Source organism: Dasypus novemcinctus, chromosome 25, assembly GCF_030445035.2.
Source record: "Dasypus novemcinctus isolate mDasNov1 chromosome 25, mDasNov1.1.hap2, whole genome shotgun sequence".
NCBI lineage: Eukaryota > Metazoa > Chordata > Mammalia > Cingulata > Dasypodidae > Dasypus > Dasypus novemcinctus.
This window is the reverse complement of record NC_080697.1, coordinates 56,074,040-56,092,368: the sequence shown is the minus strand read 5'-3', so window position 1 is coordinate 56,092,368 and position 18,329 is coordinate 56,074,040.

The window sequence follows — 18,329 nt, the reverse complement described above, 5'->3', positions numbered from 1 at the left end:
TCCTGAAACATAGTATGTGGCCCTTACAAATTTCTGTCATAGGAAAATATTGTGCTTCAAGACCTGCCTAAACTCTTCTATATCTGATGGAAACCTAACATGTACAGAGGGAAAATTCCAAAATTATACCACCAATAAAACAGAGCCTTGGGGAACATGGAATGAATCTGACATTATTTTCATAAATTGTACGTTCCTCAAATTAATCAGTGTTGAACTCCACTGTGAAGGGTGCCTTTACTGCCCCAAATTATCTGTACTGGATTTGTGGGAATGTTGCATTCTGAGAACTTTCCCAAAACTGGTATGGTACTTGTATGTTTGGTACAATAAAACCCTCCTTCTTCATTCCCTTAGCAGAAGCGAAAGAGCTAAGTCAGCCAGTTTATCAATACATAAAGGAAAAAAGGGCTGTCATTACCTGTGGAGGTGAAGAATGGCCCCCTGAGTGTATAATCTAATACTATGAGCCAGCAACTGGGGCAGAGGATGTCTTGTGGTGCATCGAACCCCTATCTATATGCTAAAGTGAATCATCCACTTACAAGCCATGGTAGAAATCATATCTATTGAAACTGCCCATGCTCTAAACTTACTATCCGAACAGCAAACTAAATTCAGAAATGCTATCTATCAAAACTGACTTACCCTAGACTATCTCCTGGCAGAATTTTCTACAAGGAAAATTAAATCTCTCTTATGCTGCCTTGAACTAGACAGCACTGGAAAGTTTATTGATGAAATTACAAGCAAAATGGTAAAAACTGCTCATGTTCCAGTCAGACCTGGAATGGTTGGAATTTAGGTAATCCCTTTGGAAGCAGGCAGACAATAGCAAGCAATTTCAAACTTCTACTTTGAATAATTGCCTTCCTCCTAGGAGGATGCACCATACTTCCTTGCTCCACCCCTTCATCATAAACAGAACATGTGCACTAATAAATCATATAGTAAAACTGCAGACAGCTGCCCATCTCATGGCTCTATATAATACCAATCACTCCAGAGAGACTCTGACAATAGTGATGCCAAAGCTTAATAACCTTAAGCAGACATCAAACGGGGGAAGTAATATAGCCTGTGCATAAATTCAAACTTATTCTAATATCCAAGTATGCCTAGAAAACCAATTGAGAATTAAAAACTCTATAGGGTTTGGATACTCAGGGAGGATGCAAACCAAATGTGTTTAGCTTACCTGGAATGTGGGAGGATCATGTTAAAAGCTTACCTGGAATGTGGGGGATATGTGTTAATTCAAGCTTACCTGGAGGAAAAGATCTATCCAATACTCAGATAAAAGATCTGAGGAACCTAACGAAAAGTTCTTTTGCATATAAGCACCATTTGAATACCCACTTTTACATCCTCTTTGTAAAAGGGACCCAGAAATTCTATTGAGGTTGTTTTTTATCAGGACAAGTGTCCACTGGGTCTGGCCAGTCAAAATAAATCTTCCTTTAAGAATTCTCATGCCCTGGCCTTCAATACTGTGTACACTCAACTTCTCTCTGCTACAACACAATGACAGCTTATCAAATGATGGATATTTCATTGGTCTACCTGCAAATAGACATATTAAAAGTAGGGATCCCTTTACTCCTAAGAGATACACTGGATAGTATGGCCCTTTCAGGGACCCTCATCTCGAGAGGCCTCACAGACATGCAGATCTTTTTCATCCTCAATGTAAATGGATTAAACTTCCCAGTTAAAATGCAGAGATTACCAGAATGGAAGAAATGTGACCCAACTTTATACAGTTTATAAGAGAGTAACCACATAATGAAAGACACAAGTAGGTTGAAAGAGAATGGCTGCAAAAAAAACAAAACAAAACAAAACAAAACAAAAAACCCCTGCAAATAACAACTAAAAGACTGCTGTGTAGTTATACTAAAATCAAATCAAATAGTCCTAGGGTTAAAAAAAAAAAGTTATTATGCTAGATAAAGATTAGTACATACTGATGGAAGTGAAATGACACCATAATTACAAATATATATGTACCTAATGGCAGAACTCCAAAACATATGAAGAAAATTTGATAGATTTGAAGGGAGAAATAGATTGTTCTACATTAATAGGAGTATACTTCAATATACCACTTTTGGTAATGGATAGAAGATTTAGACAGAAGATCAGTAAGGAAATAGAAGAGTTCAATGATATGTTGAATCAACTAGAACTAAAAGGCATATATAGAACACTTCACCCCAAAGCAGGAGAATATACCTTCTTCTTTAGAAAGTCTTTCTCCAGATTAGAACATATGGTTGATCACAAGTCCAATAAAAATAAATATGCATAATCATACCATATCCCATAGATCTTCTCTGACTACAATATAATGAAGAAAAAAAAAAATCAAGAGTATGTTATTCAGCCTCTACACAATTGTGAATTTATTTTTTCCAGTCTATTATTGATTTCTGGCTTTATTCCATTATGATCTGAGAAGGTACTTTGTATACTTTCAATCTTTTTTTATTCATTGAGAGCTGCATTGTGCCCTAACGTGTGGTCTACCCTGGAGAAAGATCCATGGGTCCTTGAGAAAAATATATAACCTACTGAGTTTGGATTCAGTGTACTGAAATGTCTGTTAGGTCTAAGTCATTTATCATATTGTTCCAGTTCTCTGTTTCCTTGCTGATCTTCTGTCTAGTTGTTCTATCTAATGATGTGAATGGGGTGTTGACTTCTCCAACGATTATTGTAGATATGTCTACTTGTCCTTTCAGTTTTGCCAGAGTTTGTCTCATGTACTTTGGGGCACCCTTATTAGGTGCATAGATATTTATGACTACTATATCTTCCTTGTGTTTTGTATCTTTTATTATAACATATTTTTGCATTTAAAGTCTGTTTTGTCCAATATTAGTATTTCTACCCCTGCTCTTTTATGGTTACTATTTGCATATAGTGTCTTCTTCCAACCTTTCACTTTAAGCCAGTTTGTTTCCCTGGGTCTAAGGTGAGTTTTTGTAAGCAGCATATGGATGGCTCACTTTTTTTTAATCCTTTCTCTCAACCTGTATCTTTTGATTGGGGAGTTTAATCCATTCACATTAAATTAAATTACTGTAAATGCATTATTTACTTCCACCATTTTATTCTTTTGCTTTCTTTTGTTTTTATCATGTTTCTGTTTTTTCCTCTTTTGGTTATTTTTTTCTATTGTTTCTTCTATACTCTCCTCCAGGTCTCACTTGCCTCTCTTTTTATTTCCAGTTCTAAGGCTTCTTGTAATACTTCCTGCAAAGTTTGATTCATTTTTGCAAACTCTCTGAGTTTCTGATTGTTTATAAATATTTTATGTGCACATTCATACCTGAAGTAAAATTCTGCTGAATAAAGAATTCTCTGTTGGCAGTTTTTCTCTTTCAGTATCTTAGCATTAGATCACTGTCTTCTCATCTCCACAGTTTGTGAAGAGAAATCTGCACTATTTCTCACTGACATCCATTGTACATGATGGTTTGCTTCTCCTGTGCCACTCTGAGAGTTTTCTTTAGACAGTTCACATTCTGATTAGTATGTGTCTTGGAGTAGGTCTATTGGATTTATTCTGATTCGGGTATGGGGCACTTCTTGGACATGTAAGTTCATTTCTTTCATGAGAGTTTGGACTTTTTCAGCTATTATTTCCTCAAATTCTCTTTCTGCCCGCTTTCCCTTCTCTTCTAATAATGGAAATCCCATGACATGTATGTTTTTGAGTTTCATGTTGTCATTCAACTCTCGCAGCCCTGACTTAAAGTTTTTCCATTCTTTTCTCTCTTCTTTTCTTTCTTAAATTTTAGCTGTTCTGTAGTTGGTACCATTTATTCCTTCCTCTATCATTTTGAGTCTGCTGTTCTATGACTCAAATGTGCTTTTATTCTCATCTATAGTGTCTTTCATTCCCATGAGCTCTGTTACTTTTCTGTTCATGATTTCAAATTCTTTTGTTCATTCAATGTCTTATTCTGTCATTTATTTCTTTAGTCATATTGCCTTTCAACTCATTCATTTGATTTTGGACATTTGTGTTTAGCTCACCATTAGTTCTCTCAAATCCTGTGTCTCTTCTGGGCCTTTTATATATTCCTTTTCTTGGGCCACACACTCTGTTTTCTTAACATGACTCATAGTTATTTGTTGATGTATAGACATCTGATTAGGATGTATTATTAGTTTACTCGATGTTCAATTGCTTTCACTTTGTGGGATATAGTAGTGGGAGGCTGTGTGTTACCACTGCTCTTTGATTCTTGACTTGACCTGGATTATCATAATTGTCCCTGCTAATTTTTCAAAACTAGGCTCATGACCAAGTAATTGTTTGTAAATTTCCCAAGGAAGGAAGCTATAAATGCTGGAAAAGACCTGTGATTTATTTTCAGTTTTCTCACATGTGCTTCTTTGTCTACTATCAAGTGGTACTATTTGGCAGCTCTTTGTTCAATGCCTGGTCTGAGTGTATTTGTTCCAACACAGACAAGATCAATGTGGTAGAGCTTCCTGCCTGGAGGCTTAGAGCCTTGTGATTCAAACTCTCTCAGTGACAGTTCTCCAGCCTTCTGTGGCAGCACCCTCTGTTTTCTGGGGTTGGAAATATTTCCACTCCCCTCTGAGTCTTCAACACTCAATCCCTGTTAGTGGAGGAGGAGATTGGGAGGGTTGTATATTTTTAGCCCCTTGCCAGCTCTAATGTAGAAAATGGTGGAACTCCACCTGGCCCGGAATGGCCCCTGGGACACAGCAAATCAAATTTGTGGGTCAGAAGCTGAGTCAGCCTTAGGCTGTGTCCCTCTCTCTCCTCTTACCTGAGGTGGTAGATTACTGGAGCCCCCTCTGTCTGTAGCCAACTTGGATAACATAACATTAAAATAACACCCATATGTATACACACACAAACTAGGATTGAAAATGAAACAGAAGAAAGGAAATTTTCTCTTTATATATCAGAAAGTGGTCAATACCAACTGTCTTCATTAAAGTTAGAAGCTGCATATTGAGAAAAAGGCAGAGGGAAGCGGATGTGGCTCAAGTGATAGGGCTTTTGCCTATCATGTGGAGGACTTAGGTTCAATCCCTGGGGCCTCCTGGTGAAAAAGAAGAAGAGAAAGCATGCCTGCATGGTGAGCCAATACCCACACAAGTGGTTCACACAGCAATATGATGACACATCAACAGAGAGACAAGAGAGTCAAGGTGACACACAGTAGAAACCATGAACTGAGGTAGTACAATTGACAGGGAACCTCTATCCCCATCAGAGGTCTCCAGGAATAAATCCTGATGAATCCTAGAGGGGAGAAAATGAAAGAAGACAATACAGATAGCAATAATGGAAGGGCAGGATGAAGGGAAGGGTGAAAAATTTAAAAATCAATAAATCTTATGAAAAAAGAAAGAAAAGTAAAGAAAGAAAAAGGCAGAGATCCCCAAAATGGACAAAGATAGGATTAGGTAATGCACAAGAGACTGTTGTGAAAATCATAGGCTTCAGCCTGATCTCCTTCCCTTTTTCTTCTAACCCTATTGGAGAAGACAATTCAGACAGTTCCAGGTAAAAAACAGGTATAATGGGACAAAACTCTGGCTGTACCTTGTGGAAGTACATCAGTTATTTTGGGACTTTTTCTCAGTTCAGATCTTGCTCATGAAGTAGCCTTTGAAAGCCTCCTTGAATAGGTGCCTTCCATGCATGGCCACAGCCCAGCGTCCAGCCTCCTACTTGCTGTGAGACCTCAAACCAGTCACGTCAGCTCTCAAATTTAGCCTTCACCTCTGCACAATGGGGTGACCTATACATCAGTATTCTGAAATATTAAGTGAATTAAGAATTGTGACCATGCTTTGCAGAACCTCTGGGTATTGCACAAGGAATTTGGTGCAGATGTCTTGGAGTGGCACAACTGCAAGTGCGTGGAGCTGAGAAGATCCTGAAAATACCTTAGGCCCCACTTGGTCTGCCCAGGCCTGATAAAGGGCCTTTATAATTTTTCCAGTTTGCACATAAATCTTTCATCAGATTTTAAGGAACAGACTGAAGCAGATTTTAAGCCTCTCTACCTGAGGAAAGTGAAGTCTAGAAGCCTGGCCATGATGAAGGAAAAAAAAAAAAAAAAGCAGAATAGACATAAGAACTCAAAAAGGCAAATATTGTGAGACTATTTTTATAGGCACAAATGGCCTCTGTATCAGAAGAACAGTAATATATACTTAAAATGAATATTTTAGTTGTGCAGGAAAAATTGAATTAAGATGCAATGGGGGAAGTGGATGTGTCTTATGCAATTAGGCTCCCATCTACCACATAAGTGGTATAGGTTTTGATTCTCGGGGCCTCCTAGTGAAGGCAAGCTGGCCCAGGCAGAGAGCTGGTCCATATGGAGTGCTGGCACAGCAAGATGAGACAACAAAAAGACACACAGAGTAGAGAAAATAAAAGATGCAACAGACCAGGAAGCTGAGGTGGCACAAGACATTAAGCAACTCTCTCCCACTCCAGAAGGTCCCATAATCAGTTTGCAGAGCCAACTAAAAGAGAAGACAAGCAGACATAGAAGAATACACAGCAAAAGGATGCAGAAAGCAGAAAGTGAGCCCAAAATAAGGAGATGGGGGATGGGTAGGGAGAGAATAAAATAAAATAAATTTTATTTAAAAATTTTATTATTTATTTTTAAGTTACATGGACCACACAAAATGGTACATTAAAAAATATGAAGTTCCCATATACCCCACTCCCCACGTACCCCACTACTCCCACATCGACAACTTCTTTCATTAGTGTGGTACATTTATTGCATTTGATGAGTACATTTTGGAGCACTGCTACACAGCATGGATTATAGTTTACATTGTAGTTTATGCTCACTCCAAATGCATTCAGTGGGTTATGAAAGATTTATAGTATCCTTGATCTGTCATGAAATATCATTGAGGACAACTCCAAGTCCCAAAAATGCCCCCATATCACACTTTTTCCCTGTCTATACCTTCAGCAACTCCTGTGGCCACTGTCTCCACACCAATGGTAAACTCTTCCATTACTAGAGTCACAATGTTTCTACAGTAGAATACCAGTAAATCCACTCTAATCCATACTTTATTCCCCCATCCTTATGACCCTGTGATGGTGATGTCCACTTGATCTCTAAATCAAGAGGGCACTTAGATCCCACATGACTGTTGATTGGAATTCTCCTGTTTATAGCAGTAGGCTCTTTCAATTCTCTGGTGTGGTGGCTGACTATCTTTACCCCCCTACTAGCTGACCTGGGTAAGTCCAATGAACAAGAGAGTAGATGTTGCAACTCTGCTGAGGCTCAGGGCCCAACTGGCACATAGACAGTCCAAAGATTCAAGTCTCCTGAGCATACACCAACCCCAGCTCCAACCACAGGTTCAGTAAAAGTGACAGAAGAAACAAGCATAGAGAGGTCACATCTGAGTCCCACTCCATCACATTCAGGAGAACAAATAACAAAGTAGGGTCCACTGGCAAGGTCCAAAACTCCTGAGCCATCTGTCATGACTATGGTCTGGGTGTCTCTGTAGCCCTCAAGAGTACCACTACCTGGGGTTGTATCTACTTAGACTTTATCTGAAACCCTGCTGAGATGTACATAAGTGCAACCACCTCTGATGATATCCCGACTCATTTTGAAGTCTCTTAGCCTTATAAACTCATTTGTCTTTACCATTTCCCCCTTTTATTCAAGGTCTTTTCCTAGTTGCTTCACCAGCTGGTACTTGGTAATAATTCCTTAGCATCTGGGAAGCTCATCCCCAGGAGTCATGTCCCACACTGCGGGGAAGGTAATGCATTTACATGCTGAGTTTAGGTTAGAGAGTGGCTGCATTTGAGCCACATGGAAGCTCTCAGGGGTTAACTCTCAGGTACCCTGCTGCTCTAGGCATAGTTCAATAATAAAGCACACAGGCTTATAAGCATAGTCATCAGTATCAAGAGCTCAACATTGGATCTTCTTTCTTCACTGGTCTTTGCTGTTGTTGGGGGATTGTTGCTGCTTGATTGAGGAGTGTGACAGTTTCCCAGATTGGGAACTCAGGAATCTCTCAGTTGTCATGTGAAATCCTACCCCCTATGTCAATACCCAATGAACATTGAACGTATTTATATACCCTATATGCATGCCCTTAGAACTCCCTCCCACAAATGCATTCCACATCAGTGACACCCCCATCAGTGCTTCTCCTCTGCCATATTTGAACACTTCTGCAATTTAAAACTTCTTCAAAGTTGAAGTCTAATATATTACCACATTCAATTAGTAGGAAAATGAAGTGGTAATGATAGGTTCAAAGATTAGAAATAGAATATATAATAATTTAGAAAAACCAAAATAAAATTAAAAATAAATTGAGATATAAGAAAATGAAAAATATCATAAGGAAAATTTTTTTGATGTTTTGGCTTTCATCACTGTGATAGGTGTTGCCAAGTGTGTACTGTGCCAAGGCCATCTCTTCCATTTCTTCCTCAGTGTGTTTATACATTTTTAAAAATTATGTCATCAAATAAATTTGGGGTCACAATAATGTCACATATAGAATATCCAGAACTCCCTTTCACTCAACATCAAAATGTTTTCCCCCTTCCCCAAAAATAATCTTTTTACCTATAGATTTTACATTTGCTCATCTCATGCACAGATAATAAAACAAAACTACTAACCATGGTTCCATTATATCATACATTATGGTTTACATTTTAGCCTGTACACTCATATAAAATCTTTGGTTACATTATGGTTTGCATTTTAGACTATACACCTTTATACATTTTTGGTGATCTTTACCATGGCTATGTATCATTGCAGGATCATGCAGAACACTTCCATTGCCCCCAAGTTACCCCCTTTTCTTTTTATTCTATCCTCTTTCTCCCTATTCTCAGGGTCCATGGTAACAAACAAGCTTCACTGCTTGAAGGACCAGTTTCATAGATACTTGCAACACTGCTGAGGGCTTGACTCATAGTCTGTCCTCCCCCATAGCGAGCCACCCATGCTCTTGAGAGACACCTTCCCCTCGGTTTCAGAACACCAGTTCTCCCCAGGATGGGGATTATCTCTTAATTCTCAAACAACACCTTCCTGCTCATTGTATGGGTCTCCACCCTCTGAAACAACACACTATGACATGATGAGCACTCAGACACTCCCTAGAAGTCTGCCCCAGGTGCACCCCATCAGATGACACCATCAAGCACCTTAAGCCAGTTACCCTTCCTTTTATATTTTATGAGTTTTCTCAACATTGCAGTTTCAACCACATACCTGACAATCTCCCATGTTCACTTGCTCCCTCCTACCCAACCACCGCAATTCCTTGGATCATCTGACCCATCCTCCCAACCCTAGCCCCCTTCAAGCCTTCAAAGCCCAACTCAATAGTATCCCTATACCCCCATCTTATTCCTTCACTGCACAACTATGTGAAAAAGATGCAATAATATCTGTATAGGAAGAAATTGAAATGAAATTTGTAATCCAAACCAGGAAAGCACTTTGCATGCAAAAATGTTTCAAATACATTTTAAATTTTCATGCTTGTAGAAAGACTCATCTATCCATAAAGCCATGACACGATGAATTTTTTCTTAAGGTATTTTGGCAATCAGAAGCAGAGGCAATACATTCTTTTTCTATTGTATTATTCTTAGTGCCACTCAGAACCCTGGTATTACAGTAAATATTTGTTGAAGTTATAAGAATTCTATTGAACCCCCTTAGCTTCAATCAATACCTTGAGTTCAAGTCTTCTTTCCTCTGATTGTGGGTATGTTGTGGAGTAAAGCAGCAAGTAATGAGCCATTGACCTAACACAGAATAGCAGCATCAGCCCAACCAGTCACGTGGCCTATAGACAGGACACAGCATTGCACACCTCCAGAGAGTCCTGCTTTTGGGTATTTGGAACTAGCTTGGCCCTTCTGCCCAGGGGACAGTGAGAAGGGAGCTACACACAGTAGTGCCACAGAAGGCTTGGAAAGCTGCTTTAAAATGGTAACTAACCCTCCATGACTTCCACCCTGTGGCAGGAGCTGTGCTAAGAATTTCATTGTCATTTTCTCTTAAACCTCAAACAAATCCTCTGAGGTACATACTATTAGTATGTAACAACTATTAGCATCATCCTTATTTAGTGAAATTGGAAATGGAGGCCCAGGGACATTAGGTGTTTGAAAGTTAACACATAGGCAGAGTTAATTCTTTTTTTAAAATGTACTTTTTTATTTTCTTTTCTTAAAAAGAAACTTAGCTTACTTAAATGTTAACCAAAAAATGTAAGGACTTGCCATTTGCCCCTCTCCTCCCTCCCACTCTGAATAACATAGATATTTTCCAAAAGAAAGAGATATAGGAACAGGTAAAATTGTGGACATCTATTACAAGGGATCAATCTTTTTTTAATAATCAAAATTGAACCACTCCCTTCTCCACATCACACAGAGGAAGCACTAAAGCACAAGTTGTCCAGATACCTCCAAGGAGTCCTCTGCAGAGCACGTTTCTCCTATTTTAATCTTTCTGTAAGTTTCTGCTTTACTGAGTCACTGTTCACCTTGCCCTCCACCACAGCTGCTCTTTTCCAATGTTCTTTGACTCACTCAGCACATTGCTCTTATATTCTCCCCTCCACCTTCCAAAGAAAACAAGTAACTCAGAGCAGTTATGTCTAATAGATTTTTTAAACTGAAACTTTTATATAATAGGTGGGAATTACAGAGCAACACGAAATAGAGAACAAAATACAAGTCTGATTGATCCTACCATCTGATAAATTTCCATCAGCTTTTCCAGCCTGGGGTATTGCTCTCTGCTCATCTCCAGTCTAGGCCCAAAATTACAACCATTCCCTCTTCTCCAGTGGTCATTTTACTACCCTCAAATTCTTCCTCAGTTCTTCTTCAGGGGAAATTATCACTCAGTTCTAAGATTCTTTGGGATGGTACTTCTCTTAGTGAAAGATGGGCCCTAACTAGCAAAATTTCCCTGGTTTTAATTCAAAATAGGTATGATCATTCCAGTTCCAATTTAGGATGTCAGGACAAGGGAGACCTTTTTCTCAGGCAGCACCAAGAAAATTCAGATAAGTAAAATCACACATATCTCTGGAATTGCTGAACAGTAGTGGACACTCCAGGGCCTTGGTAGAGTGGTTTCCTGAGAACCGTGCCCTTCCCAAAGGAGCAGCAAGTTATAGTGAATTCCAAGGGCCACTGAGTGCAGATGGACAGAAGAGGAGTTGGTTGAAAGGTCAGAAACTTGACTTGGACAAGGGAAGCCAGCAAGGCTTTCCTAAGGGCACTGTCATATGGGATTGACTGGAGACTAGGGAATCTGCAGGTGAACTAATTTATTTAGTGTAACAATTCTTCCCTACCAACCCTTCCCTAGTGAGGATGAGAAAATCTTCACATCAGCAGCACTGGATCAACAGGATATCTACCTAAAAAAGATATATACAGATAATGAACCTCTACTCCACCATACACCATATGTAAAAAGTATACCAGAGGTGGAGTATAGTCCTAAATGTAAAAGCTTTTAATCAGCAAAATTGTCATGGTTTTTATTCAAGGTACTGAGATGGTTTCAAATACACAGGAGAAAACTTCACAACTTTGGAAAGGCAAATATGTCTTAGGAGGAATACATAAAAAAATAATATTAAAAGAAAAAAAAATTCATGAACTTCATCAAAATTTAAAATCTAATTTCCTGAAAGTGAAAGGCAAGCCATGGAATGTGAGAAAATATTCTTAGCACAGTTATCAGACAAAGGATTTGTACCTGGAATACACATTACATAATGAACTAATCAAACAAAATAGACTTAGAGTTTTAATTTAGAAAAAAAGGCAAATCATTTGGATATTCACAAAGGAGGATATATTAATATAAATATATATTAATATAAAACATATTCTGATATATTATTATACAGGGATAAATAAGATGCTTCCCTCTGTGCGGTCACCCCTCGGGCTGAAGTGTGGTTTGCTGGCCTGGCAGGGGAGTGGCCGCAGTAGGCCTAATTCCGCTGCCCCCATAATAGGGTGGCTGGTCGGACTCACCGCCACCCCTGAAGGGAGCTCGGCATGGGCGCAGAGTGCCCTCGGGTCTCCCCTTCTCGGCAGCCATGCTTCCGCGGCCACCCCTCCTCCCGGATGGCGCCACACGATGCCTTCTTTCTCCCTGCGCAGGCGCAGGGCAGAAAATTCCAGTCTGCCCTTTTCCCCTCCCCCGACAGCAGCAACAGCCAGGTGTGGGCGGAAAAATCCAGCCCGCCCTTTTCCCTTCCCCCGACAGCAGCAACAGCCAGGCGTGGGCGGAAAAATCCAGCCCGCCCTTTTCCCTTCCCCCGACAGCAGCAACAGCCAGGCGTGGGCGGGAAACTCAAGTCTGCCCTCCACCCCAGCAACAGCAGCCACCAATCCTGAAACCTTGCCCCTTCCCCCAGCAACAGCGACAGCCAATCCCTAACCACCACCCCTCCCCCGCCCAGTACCGCCCACTGACCTTTCGCCGGCAACCAATCAGAACAAGGCGTGGCTTCGACCAATCAGCCTTCCCCAGCCCCTATAAAACTGTTGCCTCTCCCTCAGTAAAGTGGACTTGCGTGTTTACCTTGTCTCCGCGGTAGTTCTTCTGCCGTGCGCCCTCCAGTCCTGAGAGCCCCCGACAAGGGCCTGGCCTCCCTTGTCCCCAGTTCGTCGCCTGCTTCTCCGGGCGACCCCTTCGTCGCCGGCTTCGCCGGGCGACCCCTTCGTCGCCGGCTTCGCCGGGCGACCCCGTCAGCCGAACCGCGCAACCCCTGTGAGACCGATCCCTCGTCTGCTGCCGGACCGACCCCTCGTCCCAAGTGGGACCGACCCCTCGTCCCAAGTGGGACCGACCCCTCGTCCAGAGCTGGACCGACCCCTCGTCCGCAGCCAGACCCCACCTCTACCGACTGAGCAAGCCGCCGCAGTTGGCGCCCAACGTGGGGCAAAGCAACCCCACCACAGCACAACGTGGGGCAAGGCAACCCCACCACAGCCTCACTCCATAACCTGGCAGCCCCCCCCCTCCTCTCTTCTCACCTTGGGACTTCTCTCGTGCAACATTGCTGCTACCTGAGCCTTGGCTACCTCATACGATCCACGGCGGTCTGGGAGAATCCCTGGATGGCTTTCTCCTTCCATGTCGGGGGCTTATACCGACCCGCTATGATTAAGAGGAGCCTTGGATTTCTCGGGAGCGCGCGCTTGCACGTCTGAAGTAATCCTACCACAGCCCTACGCCCTCCTCTCTTCTCACCTTGGGACTTCTCTCGTGCAACATTGCTGCTACCTGAGCCTTGGCTACCTCATACGATCCACGGCGGTCTGGGAGAATCGCTGGATGGCTTTCTCCTTCCATGTCGGGGGCTTATACCGACCCGCTATGATTAAGAGGAGCCTTGGATTTCTCGGGAGCGCGCGCTTGCACGTCTGAAGTAATCCTACCACAGCCCTACGCCCTCCTCTCTTCTCACCCCTATCTTTTCGCTCTGCATTGCTGCTCCTGAACCTTGGTGACCTCATATGATCCACGGCGGTCTGGGAGAATCGCTGGATGGCTTTCTCCTTCCATGTCGGGGGCTTATACCGACCCGCTATGATTAAGAGGCGCCAATAAAACTCTCAGGAGCGCGTGCCTGAGCACCTCCACCCCTGCCTTCACCTCTGCCTCCTCCCCTCCGTGCTTGCTCCCATTTGCCTTGCTCCACTGCTCGTCGTCCCGCCCTCCCCTCGTCGGGGCCTTCTCTTGGCCCGCGACCACCGTCGGAGCCCCACCGGCTCCGACCCCTCGTCTCACCGCGCACCTCGGCTCCCATCGCCACGCTCTCAAGGTAAGGGCCCCTTTCCTTATCGGCTCCAAAAGGCCATTAGCAATGGGTAACATCCTATCTGCTAAGCAAGCCCCACAAGTTCGGGCCCTCGCCGGTTTCCTAGACACTGACCGGCGTAAGATCTCTTTCAAACAGCCTCAAGTATATTGGGACCTTCTTCTCCCCTTTAATCCGTGGCTTACCACATGTCAGCTTTGGGACCCGGACACCTATACTCGCCTTATAGATAGGGTCACTTTTGCTGTGGAGCAGGAAGGTAAAAGATTCCCTCCTGGCTTATTACAGGCAACATGAAGTCCAGAAGAAATCTTGAAGGGTATAATCTATGATATGCTATATAAAAAAAGATTTAAAAGCAGCTATACCAAGAAAGTAAGAATTATGAGTCAACTGTAAATAAATTATATATTTCTGTTAATGTGTTGTAATTGTTCTGTGTTTGTCTGTCTGTTCGTTCAATGTCAACGTATATTGTGATACCTCCGGATGGTAAATATAAATTACTAGAAATCTTTAAAAGAGCTCTATTCAAATGGCCAAAAATTAAATAAGCGCTTATATTTATTATATTAATACATAAGTTTAAATGTTAATAAGATATCTACAATTAAAAAAAATTGTAAGTCTTAATTAACAAAATTAACTGTACGTCTTCATAAAAAGTTGTTCTTGCCTAGATTAAAATGAATAACTTATTTTTCTTCACAGGATAATATAAAGAATGTAAAACTTATATGAATATTAAAAAGGTTAAAAGTTTGTAAAAATGCTAACGGAAATGTAATAAGTTTTGCAAAAAGACGTATTTTGTCCTAAAGTAAGATGGCTAATTTTTCATAAACTCTTGAAACTTAATTTGCATGCGGCAAGTGTAAAAGGTATTGTGATAACTTTACGTGGGGGAATGTGTTCTGTAAAGATAAAATTTATCTTCAATAGTTTACATTAAGGTATTAAATGGCTAATTCCAAAAGGTCATTCTTAAATATATATATATAAAACTAAATTGATGATAATAATAATAAAAGGTAATTTTATAACAGGAAAGATTAACAGCAACCAAGCTCCCCTGCCAACTTGCTTTTAGGAAACGGTTTCTAATATTGCATGCTACTAAGTATTTAAAGAAAAGTTATTCTTAAGGAAACAGAAGATGATTTTGTCTTTGCAGCCATTGTCTATTTAGCAACACCCCTCGCTATAGGCCTAGCCACTGTTGCGCCGGACGATTGGAACCTTAAACAAAGACTCCTCCTCACTGTCATCTTCCTATCTATCGTTACTATATTTACTGCCCTCATTCTCCTTCGTTTATAAAGCAGTCTCCTACAAACCACAAAGCTTCTGTCTTAAACATACCATTCTCAACCCTATCCTCTAAATGATCTTCTCACTTCCCCCACAGCCTTTAATACTCTATTTCTTCCTCATAACCTTTGCTTTCTTGATAATATTTTCCGCCATCTGTCTAGCCGCTACCACCCCAGAAGGTTGTAACCACGGCCCCCCATGCCGCCATCGCTCTCAAGCAGCTCCAGCCCTGCTAAACGGCCCGCAACCCGCTTTCCCCGGCCCGCGGCCTGCTTTCTAGCATCCAATAACGCTTCTGCTCTTGCCTCCCCATACTTCTGCGGAGCTTCCTCCTGTCTCGACCTCACTCCTCTTCTCAGCCATCCAAAGCGTCCTTTCTCGTCCCCCGCCCCCCTCCTTTTTTCGCTTGAACCCCTACTGCGTTGCAGATTGGGCCGCCCCATGTCAGCCCGCCCCATTAACATTGGCCTCTCTCGCACCCGTGAAGACCTTGGCCTTCTTGTCCTCGCCTACGTCTCCCCCACTCCCGACGCTGCCGCCACCACCGTCGCTGGTGCCCTGACGCGACTTGTCCTCACCGCTGCGATCCTCCAGACCATCACACAGTCTGCCTCTACCGCTCTTCGCCGCCAAGAAGAGATCAACTACCTGTAACGCGCTGTCATCCTGGACTTTTAACAAGCAGATGGACCTTATAGCCACCGAGATCAACAAGAATTGGACATTGGCCACCCTTGCTTGCAACGGCAAGATACTGCCCCCCAAATTGTACATTTGTATCCCCGTCATACTCACCTCCCTCTTCAGCCCCGCTTCCCTCATTGCTTACTGCCTCTTGGGCCTCAGCTACTTGTTGCTGCTGCCATCCTGGTCCTTATTTGAAAAGAAGGGGGAAATGCGGTCACCCCTCGGGCTGAAGCGTGGTTTGCTGGCCTGGCGGGGGAGCGGCCGCGGTAGGCCAAGCCGCTGCCCCCATAATAGGGTGGCTGGTCGAACTCACCGCCACCCCTGAAGGGAGCTCGGCATGGGCGTAGAGTGCCCTCGGGTCTCCCCTTCTCGGCAGCCATGCTTCCGCGGCCGCCCCTCCTCCCGGATGGCGCCACACGATGCCTTCTTTCTCCCTGCGCAGGCGCAGGGCAGAAAATTCCAGTCTGCCCTTTTCCCCTCCCCCGACAGCAGCAACAGCCAGGTGTGGGCGGAAAAATCCAGCCCGCCCTTTTCCCTTCCCCCGACAGCAGCAACAGCCAGGCGTGGGCGGAAAAATCCAGCCCGCCCTTTTCCCTTCCCCCGACAGCAGCAACAGCCAGGCGTGGGCGGGAAACTCAAGTCTGCCCTCCACCCCAGCAACAGCAGCCACCAATCCCGAAACCCTGCCCCTTCCCCCAGCAACAGCGACAGCCAATCCCTAACCACCACCCCTCCCCCGCCCAGTACCGCCCACTGACCTTTCGCCGGCAACCAATCAGAACAAGGCGTGGCTTCGACCAATCAGCCTTCCCCAGCCCCTATAAAACTGTTGCCTCTCCCTCAGTAAAGTGGACTTGCGTGTTTACCTTGTCTCCGCGGTAGTTCTTCTGCCGTGCGCCCTCCAGTCCTGAGAGCCCCCGACAAGGGCCTGGCCTCCCTTGTCCCCAGTTCGTCGCCTGCTTCTCCGGGCGACCCCTTCGTCGCCGGCTTCGCCGGGCGACCCCTTCGTCGCCGGCTTCGCCGGGCGACCCCGTCAGCCGAACCGCGCAACCCCTGTGAGACCGATCCCTCGTCTGCTGCCGGACCGACCCCTCGTCCCAAGTGGGACCGACCCCTCGTCCCAAGTGGGACCGACCCCTCGTCCAGAGCTGGACCGACCCCTCGTCCGCAGCCAGACCCCACCTCTACCGACTGAGCAAGCCGCCGCACCTCTGTTATTAGGGAACATCAAATGTTAAAACCAAAGTGAGATGCCACTACAACAGCTAAACTTGAAAGACTAACAATATCAAATACAGGGGAGGAGAGATGCAGAGAAGTGGAGCTCTTGCTCTGCTGGTGGAGTGGCCCAACTACTGCATCAGACCCTGAAAGCAGAGGGTTAATTTCATGAGTCAACTTACCTGGGTTATGGTGGTCAGTTGTTTGGTCAACCAAGCCTTGCCTTGATAGTTATTGTGAGTATTTAACAGATGGACTTCAATCATCACTCAGTTGATTGCATCTGTGGCTGATTACATCTACCATTGACAAAGGAGTTAGAGACCTTAAAGGATTACAGCCATCAGAAAAGAGATTTTATCTCTACTTCAGATAGACAATTTCTCCTGGGGAATTCAACATCATCAACAAGTTTCCAATTTGCAGCATGTCCTACAAATTCAGATATATCAAAGCTCTTGGATGCATGAACGAATTTGACTAAATTAAAATGGATACCTACCGTATATTTAGTAATTCCAACCCTGGGTATTTCTCCAAAATAGTGACAGTATATATCCACAGAAAGACACGTGCAAGGATGTTCCTTGCAGCTCCACCACGGGGCAGAGGCAATCTCACAAAGGCTCTGCTCCACAGGTTTTGGAATCACAGGGCCACGGAGGAAAACCCAAGACTACCTCTAAGTAAGCAGACTGTAAGCAAAATCCTTGACCATCCTGTGCTCCATTTCATTCATTTGTAAGATAGGTAATAGAACCTACTTCAACAGGTGGTTGTGAGATTAACTGAGTGACACTCAGGAATAGGAGCTGGAAAGAGGAGGTGGTTAAGAAGCATTAGTCATATGATGATGGTGGCGGTGATTGTGAGAGAGACCAGCTTGGGGTGATGTAAGCATGTGGGAAGGAGGCTGGGCAATGGAAAAGTCTTACCCATCACTGCGTTCAAGTTTCCCCAGTGTCACCACCACTGATGTTCCTCAATTCAGACCAACAACTCCTAGCATCACAAAGGCACATCAAAGGGTATTTCCTACTACCTTTTGCTCAGACAAGACCTCAAGCTCCCACAGGGGGTCTTTACCCTACTCCCTCTCTCTTGTTGCTGTACCCAGAATAAGTGAGGACACTGCCCCCTGGACCAACACTGGGCTTTAGGTGAGCATCATCATGTGTCAAGCAATATCATGGATGCTACTGCACTGA